At 39.6% G+C, this 7,589-nt stretch overlaps 1 pseudogene; it reads right to left on the bottom strand.

The window, feature by feature from the left end:
- Nucleotides 1–2,851: 2,851 nt before the first annotated feature.
- Nucleotides 2,852–3,439, bottom strand: LOC114047346 (annotated as a pseudogene).
- Nucleotides 3,440–7,589: the final 4,150 nt, after the last annotated feature.

Raw genomic sequence — 7,589 nt, 5'->3', positions numbered from 1 at the left:
TGGTTCCCTGGATGCAGCCTGTGCTCAGTTTCAGTCAACCTCAACTTTGGGACCCCCTAGAGGCAGGGACAGCTCTACGCCCCTTGCCAGCAAGAAGCAGTTTCAGAAGCCAAGACCTTTGTCCCTTACCCCAAAAGAATTTGGGTTCCTATTTGTTTGAGGGGGGAATGATAGGGTTAGGATCTGGACCCCAGAAAGGAAAAACCCTGGACTTTCCCACATGGCCAAATCTCTGGCATTCCCTGAGGCTATAATCCCATCAACTGGTCTTTCATTGTGGCTACACCCAATCTCCCCTCTATTGTTTTACCTCCCTATGGCCCCTGGCCATTTCCCTCACATAATCCTAGCTAGGCTCCATTGTCCAGGTCCCAGGAGTTCTGTTCACCCCAGCTTACTGGCCACTCCCATCCAGCTCTCCTTAGACCCCTCCTCCAGTCACTCCAAACTACTTGGCCACTCCTAGATCCTTCCCACAGTCTTTCTGTATATAAGGTCCATCTTGTCTCCATTAAGATGCTTAGATTCTTAAAATCTAGCCAATGCTTAGATTCTTATAATCTAGCGACTAGTCAGATTCTTATAATCTAACCACTGCTTACCCATGTTCAGACTCCTTAAGAGTCTGCCCAATATGATGCATGTTCTAATAAACCTTGCCTTTGGCTGAAAAAAAAAGGTACTCTGGGATCCAATGATACTGATCTCCTTGCTGTTCCTTAAAATAGACACTCAATATCTCTTGATTGGGAATTTTCATTGACTATTTTCCATGCCTGGAATTCGCTTCCTTTTCAACTATACTTTCTGGTTTCAAGTCCTAGCTAAAAATCTCACTTTCTTCAAGAAGATTTTCCTGATTCCCTTTAATACTATTGCCTTCTCTCTGTTGATTATCTCCAATTTATACTGAATATATAGTTTGTACATAGTTGCTTCTGTGTTGTCTCATCCATTAGACCATGAGCCCTTTGAGAGAAAGGGTTCTCTTTGTATTTCCAATGTTTAGCACAATGCTGGGCACTTAGTAGGCACTTAATAAATGCTCAAACTGTTGACTGATTATTTAGTCTTTTATGATTGTTCAATTATTTTTCATTTATGTTCCTTTTTTATTAATTTATTTTTAGTTTTCAACATTCACTTCTACAAGAGTTTGAGTTCCAAATTTTCTCCTCATCTTATCCCTCCCCCCACCCCAAGATGGCGTGCATTCTGAATACCCCTTCCCCTAATCTGTCCTCCCTTCTATCCCCCATCCCCCACTCTTATCCCCTTCCCTTTCTATTTTCCTGTAGGGCAGGATAGATTTCTATACCCCATTGCCTATATATCTTATTTCCCAGTTGCATGTGAAAACAATTTTTAACATTTGTTTTTAAAACTTTGGGCTCCAAATTTTCTCCCTTCCTCCCTCCCCACCTACCCTCATTGAGAAGGCAAGCAACTCGATACAGGTTATACATATGTAGTCATGCAAAACACTTCCATAGTAGTCATGATGTGGAAAACTATATTTCCTTTCATCCTATCCTACCTCCCCCCTCCCCTACCATTTATTCTATTCTCTCTTTTGACTCTGTCCCTCCTCAAAAGGTTTTGTTTCTGATTACCCCCTCCCCCAATCTGCTCTCCTCTTTATCATCTCCCCCCTTCCCTTATCCCCTTCCCCCTTATTTTCCTGTAGGGTAAGATAGATTTCCATACCCATTTGAGTGTGTATGGTATTCCCTCCTTAAGCCAAATCTGATGAGAATAAGATTCACTCATTTCCTCTCACCTTCCCCATTATGTTCCTCTTGATTCCTGTGTTTTCATTTTAAAATTTCTCTGTAGTTCTTGTTTTTTCACTGGGATTTCTTGGAAATTCTTGATTTCATTAAAGTTTCATTTTCTTCCCCGTAGGCTTATACTCAGTTTTACAGGGTAAGTTATTCTTGATTATAAGCCAATGTCCTTTGCCTTCTGAGAACTCATATTCTTAGTTATCTGCCCCCTTACAATAGTAGAGGTTAAATCATTGGAATCCTTCCTGTGGCTCCTTGGTACTTATGTTCTTTATTTCTGGATGCTTAACAATATTTTTTGTTTCACCTGGAAGCTCTAGATTTGAAGTATTTCTGGAACTTTTCATTTTACAGTTTCTTTCAGGAGGTGATCAGTGGATTCTTTATATTCCCATTTTGCCTACTGGTTCTAAGAGATCTGGAGAGTTTTCTTTTATAATTTCTTGAAATATGACATCTAGGCTCTATTTCTGGTCATGGTCTTCAGGTTATTCAATGATTCTTAAATTATCTCTCCTCAATCTATTTTCTAGGTCAGTTGTTTTTGCTATGAAATAACACATCTACTTCTCTTTTTTTTAATTTTTGCTTTGTTTTAATATTTCTTGCTGTCTCATAGAGTCATTATCTTCTACTGAGTCCATTCTAATTTTCAGGGAATTTGTTGCTTGGGTAAGGTTTTGTATTTGTCAGGCCAACCTGTTAATTCTCTTTCTGATTTGCATTCAATAGCTCTCATTTCTTTTCTATATTTTCTCTTTATTACTCTCATTGATAAAAAAAGAACTTTAAAATTTGTTTTTTTTTTAACTCTTGCTTCACCTCTTCCAAGAATTCTAGTTGAATTTGTGCCCAAGATATGTTCTGGGGGGAATGCCTGGGCTGAGTTCATGTTCTCTTAGGTCCTGCTGCTTTCTAGGGGTATTAAGTAGTGTTTTAGGATCTCAGGGACATATTGAACTTGCACACTTTTTTCCCCTTTTTAATTTTTTTTTGATAATTTGTTAAGTTTTATGGCATGAACTTTGTAGAGAGGTACTACGTACAGAGGAGATAGGGGAGAATCATTTTTTGGTCTCCTCCTCCTTGAACAAAGCCTTAATGATCTCCTCTTTCTTAGCCTCCAGACACTCTTCCCAACACTTTCATGTGTCCTTAGTCTTGGATTGATGAACCTCAGCCTGGTCATCCAGAAGCTTCTTCTGCGCCTTTTCTGCCTCAGTTTATGAATATGTTCCATGGCAATATGCTTATTCTTGAAAACATTTCCCTTCACCTTCAAGTACAGGCTGCACTACCATATATGTATGGTGGTCAGTCTTTTCGGATTTGCAATATCTGAGGAATAGACAGGGCAGAATCCTCATTCTCCTCATCAGGTCCTTTTCTTAGGTACACAAGCATTGGTACTACTCTTTTTCTTACCAATGCCCATGTGCCTACCCTTCCATCAAGCCAGAGTATTTTTTCTGGCATCAGGCATGAGAGTGGACAGTAACAGGTTTCTGGATGATCAGCCTATATTTAATCAGCTTGCAGATCTGCTGATGGGAACTGGCATTGGCAATTTCATTGATCCCATTTGGGTCAAGCAATACCTTCTTTCTACATTGAGGGACACTACAGGTAACGCTCTTCCAAAGCCTGAGCATACTTCATGGCTACAGCTGCAGCAGAGAAAAAAACTCCATCGATTTGCAAGTTTTCAATGCTCTCAAAGTAGTCTGATCTGAGGCAAAATCTAATTGCTGCCCCTCCCCTCCATCTGAGTTATAGAAGTTCTTGACTTGGGTTTGGGTCTGAGTAATATACTTGTGGGCATGCCCCTGGTTTGAGTTGAAGTAGACTGCTGCTGGACTTGGACACTATTAGCCAACTGGAAAGCTCTGCTGGATCAGAATGAGAGGACTGCACATTCCTCTTTGGTCTAGGATTTAAGCCCCAGTTATTCCTATGTTCCGGGCACTTTAAAAAATGTTATCTCATTTGATTTGATCCTCACAACAACCCTGAGAAGTAGGTGCTGTAATTATCCCCATTTTGCCATTGAGGAAACTGAGGCAAATAGTGGTAAAGTGACTTGCCCAGGGTAACACAGCTAATAAGTGTATGAGACAGGATTTTAATTCAGGTCTTCCTGACTCTGCCCAGGGCTCTATCCACTGCACCACCTAACTTCCAAGTTGTTGTTGTTGTTGTTGTTGTTTGTCCTTCATTCTCAAAGAGGACCATGACATCAGGAAGGTGATGCCATGACTTTCCAGTGAATTGAGTTTAAGTGAGGGAGGGCTGTGCAAAGTCACCAGCCTCATTTTCTCCTCTGGAGCCATCTGGGACCAGTGGCAAGATATAGATCAGGATGACCGGAGACGGCCCCCAGCTTCTAAGTTAAATACAAGTTAAATGACCCACCCATGGTCACATGACCATTTAGAAAACCCAGGCCTTTTGACTTAAGTTTTGTGTATGTGTATGTGTGTGTGTGTGTGTGTGTGTGTGTGTATGTGTGTGTGAGTGTGTGTGTGTGTTTTCACTATATCACACTGCCTAATAGTGAGTCTAGAATCTAATCAAGCAAGGGAAAGAAATAACAAATTAAATGAAAAGTGAAAATTTCATAAGATCAGCAATAAAGAAAACTGTTGGAAGCAGGAGCAACACAAATAATGAATAGTCTAATCCCAAACCTTTCTTTCCCTATTCAGATACAATCTGTGTATGTGTGTATGTGTGAAGAGAAACATATCTTAATGTTTAAATTGAAAAATTGTAAGTAGAATTAATGAAGGCAAAACTCTTAAAGTAGATTCTGCTAATAGAAACAAATATACAAATTAAAACTACCTTAAAACATGAGCCAAACCAAACTGACAGGAAGATGCACAGGACACTGGTGGTTGAGAGGGTTAAAAAAAGCATTAAAAAACCGATTACTAAAAGTAATTTATTTGATGCCCTGGGTGACAACCACCCCAGAGATGCACTATCTGATCAAACTGAAACAGAGAAACATGGCAGTAATTTCAAAGGATTGGGGATATAAATGAAAATGAGGACAATAGAAGAGAAAAATATGAAGATAAAGAGACAAGCGAATACATTGCCACCTATTGCTTTTTGAAATGGTGTGGGCACGAGGAGTTCCCCAGGGCAGAGTTCTAATGGGAGAAGACATCAGAATCTATGATAGAATGAAATGTTGTTCCCACCCAACCCCAAGCCCCAACTATTACTTTAGAATGAAAGGATAGAGATCTCTTTGCAACAAGAAATTACACTGGAGACAGTACACACCTTGCCAGTCAGACTTGGCTTACTGAATATCGTTTTCTCAGGATAAAGAACTCCATGTAACTACTTACTAAGGGACCAGATACTGTTGGCTTCACAAAATAATTGAATTAATTTGAAACCAATGTAGTGAGATCTCAAGACTGGACAACCCTAAGGAGCTTGGGATGGCAGTCTTCCTCAAAGAACTGTATACTCCAAGAGAAGAAAGTCTCATACCTGAAAGGTAGTTGAAAGCAAATCTCAGAAAGAAGAAAACGAGGAAGAAAGTATTTTGGGATTGCTGTGTGCTAGGAACTATACTAAGCACTTTACAATTATCTCATTTGATCCTCACAACAACCCTGAGAGGTTGGTACAATTATCACCTCCATTTTACAGATGGGGAAACTGAAGCAAACAACAGTTAAGTGACTTGGCCACACAGCTAACAAGTGTTCATGACAAGATTTGAACTCAGGTTGTCTTGACTCCCAGCTCAGTGTGCCACCTTGATAGAATAATCTCAAAGCAGGGACAAGAAGACTGTTGGTACTTCAGACATCTTTTTGATGACTATGAAATCAGGGTGAGTTTTTTTTTTTTTTGCTTAAGGATGATTTTTACCTGGGGAGTTGAGACAATAAGGAAATAATTTAGGTGGGACAGGGGATTAAGTTCAAGACATGAGCTCAAAATTTTGCTTCTCAAAAGTTTGCTTCAAACAGGAGCTGTGTACTATGGGAAAGTCACTTAACTTCTTTTAGGCTCAGTTTCCCCATCTGTAAATGAGCACAATAATGGCACCTACTTTACAGGGTTGTTACATGTAAAGTGTTCTGCAAACTTTAATACACTCTATAAATGTTAGCTAGTAATAGTAGTAGTAGTAGTAGTAGTACTAGTAGTAGTAGTAGTAATGTAGTAGATCATTACTGGTGCTCCTTCCTAGAGGTGGCTAGGTGGTGCCATAGACAGAGCACTGAGATTGAAGTCAGAAAGACCTGAGTTTAAATCCAGTCTCAATTGAACAATCAACATTTATTGAGTACCTACTATGGGCCAGGCACTGTGCTGGATACTTATCAGTTGTGTGACCCTGGGCAAGTTACTTGATTTGTTTTCTTAACTGTAAAATGGGTATAATAACAGCACCTACCTCCCAGTGTTGCTGTGATGATCAACTGAAATAAAAATTTTAAAGCACTTAGCACAATGCCTAGAACATGTTATGAGCTATATAAATGCTATTATTGTTATTATTCTCATGATTTATTGTGTTCAATGGTTAATGGCTATGGATGAACTTTTATCATTCTATTGAATATCAAAAGAGACTCAAGAATCTTTTTAAAAGTATTATTAAAGACAAAAAATCTATTCCAAAGGCCAAAATCCATATAGCAAAAGCTGAATCTTTTTTTCATTTTTGATTTTTTTTTCATGAAAGTTATTTCCCATCCCTCCTTTTAGAATGGGTGCTCTCTCATGACAAAAAAAAAAAAATCAGATGCAGTTATCTTATCTGACAATGTATATAATATTTCATCCTAACAGTGTCCCACCTCTCTGCCTCAAGGGAGGACATTTGTTTCATCAACTCTTCCTGAGGACTTTCATTTTGTTCTCTAACAGTTCAATTTCGTTTTAGAAATTTTCTTAAAGCACAAGCCTGTCAGCACTGCCCCCCTCAGCTTCCATCCCCCCCAAACCAGTAATTTTCTACTACCTCTAGGCTAAAACGACTTTGGAATTTAAAAGTCTTCACATCCCGAACCCTTCCTATCTTGCCAGTTTTCTTACTATCACTCTTCTCCACGTAGAGCCACAATGGAGGATATATTATTTTGCCAAAGGGAAGGAGAGATATTCTAAGGAAGACACCCAGGATTTGGAGGAGGACATACACACACACACACACACACACACACACACACACACACACACACACACTCCATTTCCTGCCCCCCCCAGTCTCTGTGCCTTTGCTTGATGCTCCCCATTTCTGAAATGCCTTTCTCCTCCCCCTTCTGCACTTGGAATCCCTGACATCCTTCAAGACTCAGCTGAAGGCCACTTTCTCTAGGGGGCCTTTCCCAGTCCTCCAGCTATTACCACCTTCCCCTTAAAGTTACATAGCATCCATTTTATATTTCTTCTGTCTTAACTATATATATACATGTAAGTGTTTTCTCTCTGTTAGAATGTAAGCTCCTTGAGGGCAGAGGCTGTTTTCATGTTTTCTTTGTATCCCTAAAGCTTGGCACAGTCCCTGGTCCATGTTAAGTACCTGTTTGCCTGAGTCACCCCCTTTCCAACCAAACTGAATTTAGTTCAATGCTACAAAACTTAATTGTGTTCTCTTGGGCACTAGAACAAAAAGGAAACATTCCCTGCCCTGTAGGAGCTTTCATTCTACTAGGGAAAAACCACTGGAAGACAAATAAGTAAATAAAAATAGAAATAAAAGCATGTCCAGATAACAAGCGCTAACCCAAATCCTGTTTCCTAAGCAGCACTTACCTAGAGGAG

The sequence above is a fragment of the Vombatus ursinus genome, unplaced genomic scaffold (genome assembly GCF_900497805.2).
Source record: "Vombatus ursinus unplaced genomic scaffold, bare-nosed wombat genome assembly UNPS02014786.1, whole genome shotgun sequence".
NCBI lineage: Eukaryota > Metazoa > Chordata > Mammalia > Diprotodontia > Vombatidae > Vombatus > Vombatus ursinus.
The sequence above is the reverse complement of the archived record's forward strand: the minus strand, read 5'-3'. Positions and strand labels throughout refer to the sequence as shown.